Below are 17,804 nucleotides of genomic sequence, written 5' to 3'. Positions count from 1 at the left end.
TATATGACTCTCTAAAAATATAGTATTATTATTATTTGTATTATTATTCTTATTATTAATAATATTATTATTAATATTAGTAGTAGTAGTAGTTGTAGTATATGTTTGCAGATCTAATTCTTTTAAAATCTTAGGATTGGTGTGGACTTATATTTTCATCAAAGTAAAGATTTAGTTCACTGAACTGCATAACAATAGTAATATAACTGTTCAAAGCAACTTTCATCATGACTTTAGAGAATGAGAGATCCAAAGATATCAAACCTTTGTAAATTTCATAGGGGATTTTCTAAATCAGTTGCCCTCATCTATTCATGGCTGCACAGCATACTTAAAATGACTTCTTGGATCCAGTTATATATTTTTTTTTCATTGGTTATTCTGTTGATAATTACTTAAAAAAATATAGTTGTTGTGTTTGCTTTATATAATTTCTGTTGTTGGTTGTAGGCATAATGGTTCCTGGTTTCCCAGTAAAAAAAAGTCATCAGAGTTAGATAGAATGTTGAGTTTATAATGTTCTTTCCCTTGCTCCCTCAAGGATTTTCCAAACAGTTTAATCAAGTGATGCAGCAAGTTAGATGTAGTGGATTCTGTTGATGTTGTTCACTGTTGAAAAGTTCTAACATTCTAATGGTAACATGGGTAAAGGTACACTTCAGTGGAACATTCTATCTCTGATATTATTGCACACTCATTATTGATCCAGACTCTCTAGTATCTTTCATTCCCAACTTATATCATACAGAACATGGGAAAGTTTCGTTTTTTCCTAAGCAATTGTCAATTATCTGCAATGATTTGACATCCATTTATTTTTACTTTAGAAAGTCATAAAACCACCTGATTTATCTATTAGGATATACAGTAAATTTAGGATTTAGAAATGAATATTATTATTTTCCTGAAAATTTTAAATGGTATTCAATATATTTTTTTAGAAACCTCTAGCATGCATGTGCATAGTAACCCTTTTATGGCCAGAGGTCATTGATGGCTAAATGCCCAGACCAAATTAATGATTAATTAATCATTTTTTAAGGACATATAAGGCTTTAATTTAGTAAACTGTTTATATATAAATGCTATGCTGGAAGTTTTGATTATAGGCTTACAACATTAAAATAATCACATTACACTCCTTAAGGAATTTTGTAAACACATGCAGCTTCATTATTTGTAAGTTTCTCATATTAGCATTCCCATGTAGAGCTAATATAGGATTTATGCGTGTTATCAGTGCATCTTCATGTTTTTTTTTATTATGGTTGTTGGATCTAGGACCTTAGTGTGGTAAGCCCATATTATTTACCATTAAGCCCTCCTGTTGGTCTTTTAGAACTTACAACATGTGTGGATGTATTCATAACAGTCACATAGGTTTCACTAGCAATTTTGTATGCATCTTGGGTCTTATTAGCTACAGACAAACATACATAAAAAGTTAATTAAGCCAATAAGCTTTTCAAAAAAAAAAATAGCTAACTAGGCAATATTTAAGGAAGCAGTGCATAATAATGAAAGGTTATCCAGTACAGCTGAATACAACACACAGCTTGGACTAAAAAAAACATTTCAAGGATAGAGCATGCAAAGTTTGGATAAACATAATGTATCCATAATACTGATAACTGCATGTTTAAACATTACTTGCTTGCATTAGTATTTACCTTAAAGATTTATAAATGGAGAAGTAAAATAGATTCATATGTTTTGTAGGGTAGTAAGAACAGTCATACTATATGAACACTATATGCACATTGGTGTGATGCAATTCATTTTGCTTTGTAGTGTGTTACAACATATGGCAAAGTATGGCTGTGCATTGCCATGGGTGGCATTACAAAAAAAGGTTTATGTCCAATTTTGGACACACTGAGTGGTGTTAATTTAAAATGAATGGAATGGGCTGCCTTAACACAACTCAAGTTAATGCACAACATTAATGCACTGTACAAATATAAATGAACCCTTATACATTATGTCGATTTTGTTTTCTTGTTGATATTTACTTTCAAGTTACTTTTGAAATTAAACAACATGGTAAGCAGAGTATAGAAATGGCACTGCATATTATGCATTTACAGAAACTAATAACATATGGTTTCTTGATACTGAAGGATATTAATTTGAATGCCTTTGAAAAGCATTTTTTCAGCAACATAGTCCAATGTGTGATTATTTTCCTGCAGTGTTTTCTCATTTGTTGCATGGGGTTTTTGATCTTTAAGCTTATGATAGCAAACCACGCTATGCAATCAAGAAAGCTATAATTTGAGCACTTAGCAGGAGTGTGCAGAACTGATTCATAGGTTACTGTATTTAAAATGGACATCAACTCAGCATACATGTGTTTCAGTGAGCTGGGAAAATGAATTGCTTGTTAAAGTGGCTAATTAAGGCAAAGGTATGCCATATTATATTGATTTAAACAATTGGTTACATATAATAAATTCTTCCTGTCACCTAATAATGTAGAGTAAAAATGATGTACACTTGATTGTCAGGACTTATAAATGTAAACCCACTTATACATAGAGGTCATAAAGCACAATCACTGGGATTGGTTTACTAAAGGCAACTAGGATGTTTACTTTGCAAGGGAATTTTCACTTTGCAAGGAAATTTACCTTTACTTAGTGAATGTGGTAAAATGTACTTTGCAAATAATACTCAAACACAATCACACAATACAATAATTTTTATTGAACAACACATCTCCAGGTGACAGGCAAAATGAATCAATAGACTGCTAATGCATCAGAGAAACCAAAACCCCTACCAGACCCTTTAGGTCTGGTAGGAATTTTAAGGGGGAACCCCAGCCCCCAAAAATGGGGGAAGAAACGTGGGGTCCCCTACCAGACCCTTGATTCGAGCACTGGCCCGGCAGGGCAGGAATGGGGGGGGATGCTCGAGCACTCCCCCCTCCCTGCACCTTACCAGGCTACGTGCCCTCGGCATTGGGAGGGTGTCCCCGTGCCGATGGGGACAAGGGCCTTTTCCCCTGACCCGTTGCTTGTGGGGGTCTGCGGGCAAGGGGGCTTATTTGCATCGTGGTACCCCCTTTAAATAAGGGGCACCCAGATGCCACCCTCCCCCCTTGTGAATGAGTAAGGGGTACTTGTACCCCTACCCATACACTAAAGAGTTAAATCAAATAGTTAGTAAAAAGCCCAGACTTAGATAAAATCGTTTAATTGAAAAAAACAAAGGGGTCTATTCACATAGCTGCCAAAGGATCTGGCCGTAGCTTCGGCCGATCCTTCGGCTAGCTTCAGCCGCTATATTCACTATAGCCTGTACAGCTCCCGAACGTGGCCGAGCGGCTCAGTCGAGCCGAACGCATATGCCTTGGCTCGGCTGAGCCGCGCTGAAAGCCGAAGCTGGCCGGCCGACAGTCTGCTTCTGACAGCTGGGCGGAGCCAGCCGTGGAGTCTCCCGGCCGCCAAGAAGAGAAACACTGCTGTTTCTTTTTTTTAATTCTGACACGGAGCCGTGTCAGAATAGAAAGAAAAAAAAAATTTGGCCATTGGAATGCATTGCTAGATTCCTATTGGCTATTTCAAATTGCAATAGCCAATAGTAAACGAACATTGTACCCGCCATCTGCTGCAGTTCTCAATCAGGTCCATCAGCAAAGGGCGGGTACAATGCTAGTGTCAGAATAAAGAAAAAAAAAGAAAAGGCAGTGTTTCTCTCCTGGGCAGCCAGGAGCGGGAGGCTCCCAGAGCTCCCGGGAAAGTTTTTTCTTTTTATTTTGACGGCAGAAGAGCCGCCAGACAATAGGAAACTATTGGGCGGAGCTAGCTGTCACTGCTAGCTCCGCACAATCATTTTCTATTTACTTTTTTAACTTTTGAAACTATTTTTCTGTTCTGCTCGGTCACTGTGAGGGACCAACAGAACAGCCAAGCCAAATTCCGCTCAGCAGCATTCGGCTACTCACTCACTGTTCGGCATCTATAAGAATAGGCCGAACAGCAGTGAGTAGCCTGCCGGAGGTTCGGCTCAGCCCTCTGCAGCTTCGTGAATAGACCCATTTGGTTTTTTCAATGAAAGGATTTTATCTAAAAGTTTGGACTTTTTACTAACTATTTAATTTAACTCTTTAGTGAATTGGTAGGGGTACAAGTACCACTTACTCATTCACAAGGGGGAGGGCGGCATCTGGGTGCCCCCTTATTTAAAGGAAGATTGCCGAGGGCACGTGACCTGGTAAGGTTTTCTGCCCTGATCAAGGGTCAGGTAGGACTGTTAAAGGGTCTGGTAGGGATTTTGGGGGGAACCCCATGCAATTTTTTTGTTTTACCTTGGGGGAGGGTCCCTCCTAACATTCCTACCAGACCTAAAGGGTCTGGTATGAATTGGGTGGGAACCTCACGCTTTTTTTTTTTTCATCTTCTGCAGACTGTAAAAAAAAATAATTCTAATGTCTAAACGAAATTTCGACTGGACTACCACTAACGAATTTCGGGAAATCTGGAATTCAGATTTGTTTGCATTCGTTTTAGCTGTAATTCGGAATTCGGATGCATTCGAATGTCCGAATTTCTGAAATTTCGTCCGAATTTTGATTCGGAACAAAACAAACAGGATCGGAAAACACAGTTATGAACCCTCTTACCTGGCTGGTAGACTTGTACGCCGTCAAAAAATTAATTCTGTTTGTTTCGTTCCGTTTCGTAATATCCAATATTTCGTAATTCGTATCCGAAACTCAATTCGGATTTGTACGAAATACGGATTTTCGTTAGTTTCGGCACATTTTCATAACTTTACGAACATTCGTTATGATGAAGTTAAAAAGCAAAAATACCTTTGTTAATATTGGAGTCGATGTGGTAGTTGTTTTTTTATCCGAAATACGAATTCCGTTAACGGATTCCGTATCCGAATTTCATATTTCGGACTTTAAAAAAAACTACCATCAACTCCAATATAAATGTACTTTGCTTTTTAACTTCATCATAACGAATGTTCGTAACGGAACGAAAATACGTCAACGGAACTTCGTATTTCCTGCTTGTGTATTGTAATGCAACTCTCAGCAGCAGAAGAGAAAACCTCTGATTGGTCAACCAAAATGAAATACGAATTCCGTTAACGGATTCCGTATCCGAATTTCTTACTTAAAAAAACTACCATCAACTCCAATATAAATGTACTTTGCTTTTTAACTTCAATATATAACGAATGTTCGTAACGGAACGAAAATACGTCAACGGAATTTCGTATTTCCTGCCTGTGTATGTATTGTAATGCAACCCTCAGCAGCAGCGGATCCGTATTTCGGATTAAAAAAAAATCTTGTCATGTTGTTCAACCTCATTTACAGGGGCAATATTAGTTCCTGTTTCAAAGAAATTTGGATCCGAAATTCGTTAACGGAATTTCGTATTTCGGATATAATCAGAAAATGCAATTCGGATTTCGTATGCTTCCGAATTTACGAATTTCAGGAAAATTCGTACGAATTTCGATTCGTAACGAAACGAATCGCACATGTCTACTGGCTGGCTGGTGGGCGATTAATTGCTCTGCTATGCTCATCCAGTCATATGGTGGGCTGATGTCATCTGGTATCACTACAGGCTGCCTGTGTGCCCGCCTCAGGGCTGTCTTTAACGCAGGGCAAAAGGGGCAGTTGCCCAGGGCCCACTCATTGTTGTGGGGCCCAAAGCAGCTGCCCCTTGAGCAGGTCCTCCGCTGCAAAACTCCTGCCACTGGCCCTACATCTCAGCAATGACAGCAGAGCGCTGGATGATCACAGAGTGGGTCACACGGAGAGAAGAGCAGGGTGGATGGCCTCCCCTCCCATGCTGTGTGTATGTGTGTGCTGGAGGAGGAGGCTCTGCCCAGGGCCGGATTTACTCTCCCTGCCGCCCCAAGGCCAGGTTCTGCTATGCGCCCCCTACCCGCACTCCCCCATCAACGGAGAATGACAACCGGATGGCAGGGGCGGCAGGGTTAGTTTTATTTATTTTTATTGCTTCTTTCTTTTTTATCACTTTTTTAATGTAATTTATTTTTAACTTTTTTACATTTTTAGCTTATCGTTTATTTTTTTACATTTTTTTAAATCTATGGAACCAGAGGAGAGAGGTAAGTGAGGGGGGAAGGACGAACAGGCTGCACAGATTTTACAAGTGATTGCGGCGACATCGCTGCAATCATCTGTAAACGTACTAGCAGATTCCCCACAAGGCAACTTGCCCGCCCGGCGTATACACTACAGTTATACAGTTCCGGGCGTCGGGGGACTCCACACCGCTGCGCCCTGCCGCCCCGAGGCCGGGCCTCGGTGGCCTTGTGGGAAATCCGGGCCTGGCTCTGCTATGACCTGGACTCCGATGTTCACTGGCCTTTGCATCTGGATGGGGGCGAGGGAGCCTGCTGGGTGAGGGGACTACAGCCTGAATCAGGGCACCATAAACAGTGGGTGTCTGACGGGGGGGAGACCCTGCATGTCTGTACTGGCTGCTGCAGGTGTGTTTTAGGGAACGCTAAACGTCCAGAGAGAGGGGTCACTATGCTGCTTGTCTGCATGTGTTGCGGGTCACTACATGCTTTCCATGTACATATGATGGGGAACGCTACACATCAGTGCTAGCATAAGTCTGCATAGACAGTTGTCTGAGGGCACTGGGGGGGGAGAGGGGGTGAAAAATACACCTTCACCTATGTACACAATAATCCTTGCACCAGCCCTCCCCTTGAGCCCACAAAAGATACACCTGCGCCACTCTTCTGTTTATTGTGCGATCTGGGGGGGGGGGGGGCAGGAAGGGGGAGGCTGTGCAGCATACAGAGGAAACAAGAGAGGAAGATTGGGACAATAAGGTAAAGTCCCATGCTGACAGTGAACTGCTCATGTCTCAGGGTCTGATGAGGAAGCTTCAGCCATTCACTGTGAATGGCTGTGACTTCCTCATCAGGCCCTAAGATATGAACGGTCTGAGCATCTGCCACACTTCAGGAGCTTGTTTGGAGTGTCCTGTGAAGACAGAACTAAAGATTCTACATTAAATGTAGCATACAATCCCCTCTCTCCATCCATTCTAGTAAGTAGTATAAATGTAAAAGAAAACAAAAAAAACAGTTTAAAAGTAATAGTAACTGAAAAAATAACAAAAATAATAGTTACATCATACATTTCTAGTTTGAGTTAATGTATTTCAAATGGCAGCTTAACACATAAAGCTTATACAAATGTGTAAAAAGTGTGAATAAAGGCAAACAGAATAATTTCTTCAGCTCTGTGATCACAGCAATTAGTGAGGATTATAAAAACTGTAAACAGATATGTCGCTCCTATACAAGAAATATAGAACGATTTTCTAAGCAGCAGGAGAAAGTGTAGCCAATAATTACTAAATGGTTTTTCTGGGATTATATAGCTATTTAGGGTTCTGTTTTCTATATAAAAAAGTCCTATTCTTAAATTTAAATAATCAATTTCCCAAATCTTATTTAAAAATAATGCAGCTTTCACTGCAATACTTACCTGATACCCTGTGCTGAATTGTGCAAGAAGTCCTCTACCCCAGCTCTGCTGCTGCTCCACTTCCAAGTTGAATGATACCCGGCCTCACTCAACTCAAAGGTCAGAGCATAGGTAGTCATGGCCCCTGAAGTCCACTGGACTAGTGAAGGTGTAGCCATCAATGAGTCTGCCAGGACCGGTTAAAGTTTATGTGAGTGCGGCCTGGATGAAGTTTTTAGGTAAGTAGAGGGGATTTAAAAAACAATAGGCTGTTCACTTTGCAAGTGAATTTACCCTTAGTTTAGTAAATGTGGTGAAAATTCAATAAATACCCAAACACGTGCAAGGAAAATAAAAAACAGTATTTTTGCTTGCACATGATTGGATGATGTAAGTCAGCAGACCTTCACCGCGTTTACAAAGCTAAAGTAAAAATGTACTTGCAAAGCAAAAAGCCTATGTTTGCTAGTTTTACTATGAGATGTTTTTTAACCACTAACATCCATTGAATATATTAAATAAATATTACACGCTACTAATGCTGTTTTATATACATTTAAAATGCTGTCATATTTCTATTTTAATGCTTATGTCAAGTATTGTTTTTCCCAAATAGGCTGTTTTCTACAATAATTTAAACATGCCTAACAATTTCACACAAAAATACGCTTCTACATTAATATAAATTTTTTAGGTTGACCATGATTTAAGTGTTAATTTTAATGTATAAATGTGGTTAAAATGATAATACCACATTTAAATTGATTACCAAGTTAGTGTTACATTTATTTTTCCCACTTATGCTTGATAAATTCATAATCACTGTCCTTCCTTAATCTAAAATATTGACATTTTATTTTTCAAGATTATATCGTATTTGTTTAATGCACAATGAATAATGCCAGGTAGTCTTCTGTACACAATGGTTAAAAGTAGGGATGCAGCAATACCATTTTTTTCAGACCAAGTACAAGTACCTACACTTTTCCTCAAGTACTTGCAGATACTAGAGCACCAGGGACCAGTCACCGCTTCAAACGCTGTGGCCCTTTGTAGTTCTGCCACTGACTCCAAGCTGTAGAGGGACTACAAAATCCTAACAATATATTATACAGCAATGCAGAATACCACCAGCTATAGAGAACTACAAATCTCAGCAATCCATTATACAGCAATGCAGAATACCATCAGCAATAGAGGACTACAAATCCTGCAATCCATTATACATCAGTGGAGAATTATATTGAAGCTTCATACTTGGTTTTGCTGTGCTGCCTCTCAGAAAGCAGTGGGGGTTCTGCCCAGAGTTGTGCATGTTCTCAACCGGGGCTGTAACAAGGTCTCAGGAGGCTGTGTGGGGTTTGACCAGGACTGTGCATGGTCCTAGGAGGATGTATGTGGTCTGACCAGGGCTGTACAGGGTCTCACCAGTGCTGTTCAGGGTCTCAGGAGGATATTTGGGGTCTCACTAGGGCTGTACAGGGTCTCACCAGGACTGTGTGCAGTCTCACCAGGACTGTGTGCGGTCTGACCAGGGCTGTGTGTGGTGTCACCAGGGCTGTGTAGGGCCCCACGTATATGTGGGGTTTTACCAGGGCTGTGTGGTCTCACCAGGGCTGTGCAGGTTCGCGAGGGCTATGCAGGGTCTTAAGAGGATGTTCAGGGTGTCACCACGGTTGCAAAAGGTCCCATTAGGGCTGTGCAGGGCCTCACCAGGGCTGTTCAGGGACTTAGGAGGATGTGCAAGGTCTCACCAGGGCTGTGCAGGCTCACCAGGGCTGCATGCGGATCTCACCAGGGCTATGCAGTCTCACCAGGGCTGTGTGCGGTCTCACAAGGGCTTTGCGGGTCACATCAGCACTGTGCGGTCTCCCCAGAGCTGCATTCACGTCTCACCAAGGCTGTGTGTGGCCTCACCAGGGCTCTGTGCAGTCTCACAATGGCTGCTTTTGGGTCACACCAGGGCTGTGTGCAGGTCTCACCAGGGCTGCATTCAAATCTCACCAGGGCTGCGTTCGAGTCTCACCAGGGATGCATGTGGGCTTTCCAGGGCTGTATGGGTGGGTGCCTGGTTATCCATGGCTGTACAGTGTTACCTTATGCGTTTATGTAAAATTGTCATAAGACATATGTATATAGTTTTATTTTTGTTTTTAAATATTTCACATAAGGGGATGGGAGCTTGTAAAATAAATATGCTCTTTGATGTGGGTTATCACTGTCCAGGCATGGCCTCTTAATTGTAAATGGTCAAGACAAGAGACAATGAGACCCATGAGCACTTCAGAGCCGAGACCCTTGATTCTAACAATAGTTACATACTCTCTTTTGTCCCTGGCCAATATCTTCAACGGTCTCTTTGTAGCTGGTAAACAAATTAGAGTGTCCGCCCTGTTTAGATGCAATCTTGGCCTGGGGTTATTCTAGGGACACCTGCCCATGTGGAATTTCCCGCTCATCTTAATAGATTCGCATAGGAAGGGGTTGGAAGTTCTAACAAAGGGTATTTCGGAACATCCAATTCCAATACAAGAATTCCAATCTGAATAAATGAAGCATTGGGAGGCCACCAATCGATGCCTCTCAATACATTTCTATGAAGACCAGCGGTATATTAATCAAGGGGCAGGAAGGGAAAAGTGAGTATTTTTAGACCACCAGAATGGGTCCCTCGTGTAACAATTAACGGGTAAATATGCCTGTACTCTTTCCCCACTTAAATGTATGTCTATCGTTTGTATCTTATATATCAATGTCTGTGTATTGTGCATGCGTAAATCTTTTCTTTGTATTTTGTAGTTAAATAGATTGTTGGTTTGTTGTATTTAAATCTTGATACTATATACCAAGACATTTCTGTTATTGTGTTGACCTAAAAAATCTCATGATTGAATCCTCAGAACCATATACTTGTAAGTTTGAACGCTTATATAGCGTTTCATAGCTTAAAATAGTAATTTGGATAACATAATTCATAACAAAGAACATATTTAATGACACGCTCCCATCCCCTTATGTGGAATATTTAAAAACAAAAAATAAAACTATATACATATGTCTTATGACAATTTGACATAAACGCCTAAGATAACAACGGGTGGGTGTGGGGCTCTCCGGGGCTGGATGGGTGGGTGTGGGGCTCTCCAGGCCTGTGCCGGTCTCTGTGGGGGGAGGAGATGTGCGGCCAGACTGGTGCTCCCCGTGAGGTCCCCAGCAGGCTGCCTGAGTTCTCCAGGGAATTTTCATGTGTATAGGTATTCATGAAAATGCCCAGTATCGGCACAGATACCGATACTAGTGTAGGTGTCAGTGCATCTCTAGTTAAAAGCTCATGCTCATTTTCATTTTTGATAGTGCCTCTGTATTTTCACCCCTATACTGTTATACAAAAGAAAGGAACATTTTACTCAATGGGCCTTATTTACTAAAAGTAAATACACAGATGTAAAGAAACAAGATAAATGGCATACTTCTGTTGCAGATTCACATGATTGTAAACTTTAGCACTCCCTGCAATATTCAATCCCTTAACTGAAGTAGCAAAGCATGCAATCCTGCTCTATGCATACATTGTTGTCTAGTTTGCATTTTATATATAGAATGCTTTATCCTTTGCTAGGACAGGCAGTGTTCAAATCTACTTTACAAATTATTATGATCAAATCCTTAACAACACTTCCTAACATTACAAAGAAGTAGAAGCAAGTAGAAATGTTAACCATTAAAAAGCCAAAAAAAACTCTAACACGAGCAAAAGCAATTTGAACTGCAAGCATTTTTTATTTATGTATTTATTTTTAGTGTATGCTATGTGAATGGGAACATGTAACAAATATAAAATTATTCCAATTTGGCTGCAAAAGTGGAGATACAGTTTAAGGAGATTTTAATGCAATATGTTGCCGTTACAATAATGTTAAAAATAAAACACACAACCGTACTGTGACAAACACCAGGATTCTTACTCAGGAATGAGGGGCTCATGCTTCAGCCAAAGGATAAGCTGTAAAAAACCTGTACATCATTCCATCTGTAAAAATAAGTCAGTGCAAGGACAGATATTTATCAGTAGAATAAGCATTCACTGGTAGCAGCATATGAAATTGTGCTCTGGCAACAGTGTAAGCATGAACTGTGTTACTCCCACACATCCTCTTTTTCTTACAGTAAACGTTTACCAGCTATGTGATATGACATATTTACTTATATTTGAATAGTTAATGGTCCGGTACATAATAGCAATTTATAAGGCTAAGATAACCTGTCCAAAAGTGAGACCCAGCTAAAATAATGATAGTCTATATATACATGTGTCAGTTATTTTAAAAAATTGCATTATGTTTAAACACCTCCCGTCCGCAGCCGTTGGTAGACGGCCGGACGGGAGTCTTGTAGGGGCGGGAGGGCGTCTTGAGACGTCCTGCCCCTCCCCCGGCTCGTGAGCGTATCTGTGAGCTCTGGTACAAAAAAGTTTCTGTTTATCTATTTCAATTGGCCATGTACAATTCTTATGTCATTTACAAGTCTGCGGGAAGATGTGGCTCTTACCTGAAATACCAAGAAGAAATTATAACAGCCCTAATTTTCCAGGAAGGCCCTGCTGCTGAAAGTCTTCAGTCTGATGCAGTCAGCAGGCTACATGACAAACATTTCCCCGATCTGATCCCTCCCACCCCAGTAGACCAGACACCCCAAAAGAAAATGCCGTGTGTGTTACCAAAAAGGAATGAGGCGGGATACACGTTAATATTGTGCCAACTGTCCCTCAAAACCTGGCCTCTGCATCACTGTGTGTTAGATATATCTTAGTAATTGACAACTATGTGAAGAAGAAAATATTTTTTTTCTACACAAAGCTACAAAAGCACCCACAAAATGACAAAATGACAATATGCCAAAATAAGGGGGCATACTCCGAATATGTATAGCCGAAAAAAGGGGAAGGGTGGGTGGGTTACACTGCGGACAGCTCGTGTGCAGAGGAGCCTGTGTGGCCGGTTTATGAAGGCTGTGGGCGCGCAGACTCCTCCCACAAATCCAGGCTTAACAGGTTAGCCTTATTACTTGTGATCAGAGTATGCTTACCTGCGTTCGGAAATAACCTTCCCACGGGTTGGTACCACCTGACTCCTAGATGCTTCCACCATTTGTCCCTGGGAACGAAAGATACACTCACAACATAATGACCTGATGTGTGCCATGGTCTGGTTGGACAATATGCCAAAATAAGGGGGCAAAAGACTACAATTTTAGGAAACATTCTTTATTTGTAACCTGCATTACATCGCCAAACTAGAAAACGCCTTAGCCATTTCTACGTGGGGATCTGGTATATATCTGTTGAAACAAGCTGAATGCCACAGGCCTAACCTCTTAATTACATGGGCAGGTTCTGCGTGCCGGGAAGCTGCCGAGGCTGCCCCTATGCGAAAGGAATGCCCGGAATAGCATTTAGGATTAACCCCAGTTGCCTCAGGAGTAACCGGACATGCGTAATGAATTGCTGAGAGGAGAGAGGGGTACTAGGAAAGGGCAACAACGGCCCATGCGGTGGAAACAAAGACAGTTTGTCCATGAGACCATCTAATACTGAGACTGGGCACCAAGCATTACCGGACGGAAACAGCTTTATCTCCGTAGGGGCTCCTACCTGATTGGTCTTGCAGCGCTCCAGGGTCAGCAGGAAATATTTAGGAAACCTAACCAGGTTCTGTTTGAGCACCAGGAATGATTTGGAACTGGTAAAGGTAAATTCACCTGCCCTTAAAAACCCGTAGAAAGCTAAATAAATTGCGGCTTTCAAAACTAAGCTTTGCATTACCCCGAACAGTGACTTGTCCAACATGGAGGACATGGCCCTAAACAACCGTCCTGAAATAGGTAACCGGGTACTAAGTGTCTGGCCACCAGACTTCTGAATACCCTTAAGAATGGCTCGTACGGGATGAGCGGTAAACACTGACTGCCTATCCGGATAGCTTAATGCAAGAAAATGTTGTACTCCCGCCAGGTATAACCTGATGGTATTGTACGCTAACTTCCGGTCCGTGTGGCAGTATGATATGAATGCTAGGATATAACTAACGCTACCTGGATCGTGAGTAGTATGTTTGCCCTGGAAAACCTTGAAAGTTTTCCACGCCCCTTCGTATGCCTTACGTGTATTGCGTGAAAGAGAAGTATTGATTAGCCTGGCTGCGTTAGCCTGGTGTCTCTCTAGTCCAGCACTAACTTTTGAAAAGCGGGAACCGGCGTTGGAACTGCGTCCGCATCCGGGTGCTGTTGGAAGAAAACAGGGAATTTAAATCTAGACAGAGCGTCAGCGGCTACATTACAAGTGCCAGGAATGTAGTGACAAATGATATTAAATTTGTATTGTAGTGAGAGCCACGTCAACCTGCATAAGAATGACATGATCATCAGCGATTTCGATCGGCCTTTATTGATGATGTCTGCCATTGCTTGATTGTCAGTATGAAAGATTACCGTATGCCCTGACCATGTCGGCCCCCAGGCTCTAGCCGCTGCTACTACGGGGTAGATCTCGAACAGTGATGAAGTTTGAGAAAAACACACTATCCCTTCAATTTCCGTTGGCCAAGGGCTAGAAAACCATTGGGGGCCAAAAATAGCAGCAAACCCAGTTGACGCTGTGGCGTCCGTTACTACCTGCGGGGAAGAACATGTAGCTCGCGGAATGAACATTGAAATTCTGTTCCACTCTTGTAGACATTCGTCCCACATTACCACATCCGCACGCCCGGCGGCGTGGATGCGTACCGATGAGTCTTGGTCAGGAGCTGTGGGCAACAACGCCAATAGTCTAGATATAAAAGCTCTACCCTGCGGGATGATGCGCATCGCGAAATTCAGCATGCCTAACAGGGACTGTAACATTTTCCTGCAACATACTGGAGACAAAACCAGTAAATGCAACGCACTCCTGATCCTGACTAGCTTGTCTAGCGGCAAACTAGCTTGCATGTTGTCTGTATCCAACGTGATACCCAAGAAAGTTAAGACATGTTGTGGACCATCGACCATGTGTGCAGCTACTGGGACTCTGGGAGAACTGAAAGTATCAAGCAATACGCTGAGGTCCCTTGGAACCCTGTCGGGTTACTCTATGAGCAGGAAGTCGTCAAGATAATGAATGACTCTTTGACAATGCATGTGCTCTTCCAAAACCCAGTGAAGCGCTTGTGCAAACGTATCAAATAGCCAAGGGCTACTTTTAGAACCGAATGTTAACTTGGCGGCAAAATAATATAGTCCCCTCCACTTTACTCCGTGCCACTGCCATAAAGACTTCTGGATGAGCAACAGTTTGAAGGCGTCGGAAATATCCGCCTTAGATAACCACGACCCTTTACCCGCTTTTAATATGTATTGTATTGCCTGGTCGACGGAGGAATACTTAAGGCCAAACTCCTCTGACGCTATTAATGCGTTTAAACTGGGCACGTGTATGGAATGAGGGCCTGACAAGTCGTATATTAGACGCTGTTTATTAGAAAACTTCCCACACACCAAACCAATGGGGCTGACTCACCACATGGCAAAGGGGGGTACTTCAAATGGGCCTATCATGAATCCTTTGGCCAGTTCGGTCTCTAGTAAGGTATCAACGGTGGAAGGATCGGCCAGTGCTGACCTCAAGTTGCCGCATTCATAGGTTGACTGGGGCAGTGTTATAAACCCTGTATGAAAACCTTTGGTGAAGCCTTCGCTCAAGAAGGCCACTACTAAGGGATCTGGATGGGCTTTCAACATTAACACTAAACCTTCCACGTCCACCTGGTTTAGTCAAGAATTGTACGATTGATTTGGGATGGGCTCTGAAACAAGTAGAACATATGTGCAGTAAGCGACAGTGCGGATAATTGCAGGATTTGAAATTGAAATTATTGCAAATCTGGGCCATTCCTAAACACTGAATGGGTCTACCCAATTTGTCGAATTGTGTGGGCGCTGTGCCGGGAGGATCGGGTAATAAACCCGGCTGTTTAACTGTTGTGGCGGCGTCTGCTGGTGCCGGCCTGGGGCACCGGTCGACAGTATGAGCAGATGAATGGCAAATCGTGCAAACTGGCGCTTTGAGTCCTGCAAAGTGTCTGCAGAATAACTCTGTATCTATTTTTCCCCAATTTGTCGTGAACTGGAACTGGGCGAGACCAGCCGCTGCCTTTGCAGAGAATGCGCGGTGATAATCGAAAAACGCGTGCCCACCGTACTTGTACCCTAGATCAACAACTAGATGTAGATACGCATCAAGCTCCTCCCTACGGTTGGGACTCACTGTACATATGACATCTCTATAAGTTCCGAATGCCAGCATGAACTTGGGTAGGGACAACTTCCTATTCAGCCTTGGATCCCTAGCCTTTAAAATTACCGACACCTCTCCGCAAGCGTATGCTTTATTTTCGGAGACATCATGTGCCGCTATCAAAATTGACGCCAGGTTCACGTCTTTGCCCTCCAGAATTACCTTCTTCAAACTACTTGTGACAAAGTGCGCTGCCGTAATATTAGGGGGAGATCTACTAGTACCTGCGCTAACGACCATCGGGGCACTAGGCATTGTGGGAATGCTCGAGGTGCTAGGAACGTCTTGCACCACTGCCGCTGGAACAATCACTGCTTGCCTCTCTAAAGTCTCTGTTCTGTGTTGTAAGTCCTGCAGAGACGTATTCATAGTGATCAATGAAGCGTGGATCTGCGTCAGTGACGTGACCACTGTTCGCAGGGAAACTTGTTCCGCTGTATCACTAGCCGCTGTCGGAGGAAATAATAACCTAAACAATTCAGCTTTCCTAGCGGTGGCAGGAAAGGGGATCCCTCTCTTCTGTAACTCCAAAATGAGCCTAGGGATAGTCCATGCCCTGATGGAAGGGGCACTTTCCTGCTCCCTGCTCCTTGTACTTCGATGCACAGAACCTCTGGCAGGAGTTGCTGCTAGATACGCCAAATCCACACTCTCGGACACGTGAGACATGCTGATGATCCTCACTGTAAAACATGAGATAATTGGCGTAAAGTCCCTAGTACCGTACTGTAAAGAAAATGCTGCCAATCTAACCAACTGGTATGTGTGCCTGACCTCCATCGCTGAATGTCGCAACCCCAGAAATCCAGAAACCTAACAGGCATGACCAAGAATACCCATGCGTTACCCACCCTACCATACATGACTCCGAATCCGTCGTCACCCGCCTTTGTTTATCGTATGACGTTACCTAACGACATGACCCCCAATTCCTAAGCACGTCAACATACGTCCCATGCTCAGTCGGAGCTAATGTTTGGCTTACCAACCATGATAGCTGGGTGTACGTGCGTCGCATATGTACCCAAATCAAGTGTATCATGATACTCGGTCCCTAACATCCCATACAAGTACCTTGGTTGCCACCATGACCTGATGAACTTGTTCTGGTAATTTTAACATTGTCTCCGTATGATGTGCGTGCTCCGTATTACTGTATGACTGAGGCCTGAGGACCTAACATATGCCTAATCACCCCTCAGTGCCTCCGATAACTAGTAAGTGTCCGTCTATTATCAAAGTATTGTGCTGCTGCATGATGTGGGCCGTGTATCGCCCTGGGTGCTCAGTGAGCCAATGAAAATATGTGCATGTACGTCTATCTAACCTGTACCACCCCCCCACATCGATGACAAGCCACTCCAACGCAGAGTACTTGAGGACCTCTCTGATGCAGACTGCCGCCTGACCAGTCCCCCCCAGCTTACCCAGACATCTAGCATTGATGCATGTAACATGACCTGCGGCCGAGGCTGTTATGCTGCATGTAACTGTGTGCAGGCACCCGCTGTTCCCAATGGGAGGAAGACAACAAAATGCAACATGAGGTAAAGTTTACAACGTTCCCCTGTGACCAAAGCACTAGTGGTACCTGTGACTTCTGCCCGCTGGCCGGAGGTAACCTGAAATCCACGTCTCCCTGCTGGCGTGGCGTCTGCCGCTGACACTTGCTCTTCCACTGCCTGAAAAATCACTCTCTCTGTGAAGACAGGGGTGCATGGTAGAGAATGGTAGCTCGTAACAACGATTGGCGATGCCGACAGCCTCCAGTGAACCTTTCCCCACGTCCGGCGTGCCGGAAGTGACGCGCCCGTCGCAACCGGAAGTGACGATGTCTCCAGCCCGTCTCGCTTACCTGTACACTGCGGACAGCTCGTGTGCAGAGGAGCCTGTGTGGCCGGTTTATGAAGGCTGTGGGCACACAGACTCCTCCCACAAATCCAGGCTTAACAGGTTAGCCTTACTACATATATATATATATATATATAT

The sequence above is a fragment of the Nanorana parkeri genome, unplaced genomic scaffold (genome assembly GCF_000935625.1).
Source record: "Nanorana parkeri isolate BGI_ZX_2015 unplaced genomic scaffold, ASM93562v1 scaffold404, whole genome shotgun sequence".
NCBI lineage: Eukaryota > Metazoa > Chordata > Amphibia > Anura > Dicroglossidae > Nanorana > Nanorana parkeri.
Note: the sequence above shows the minus strand (reverse complement) of the source record.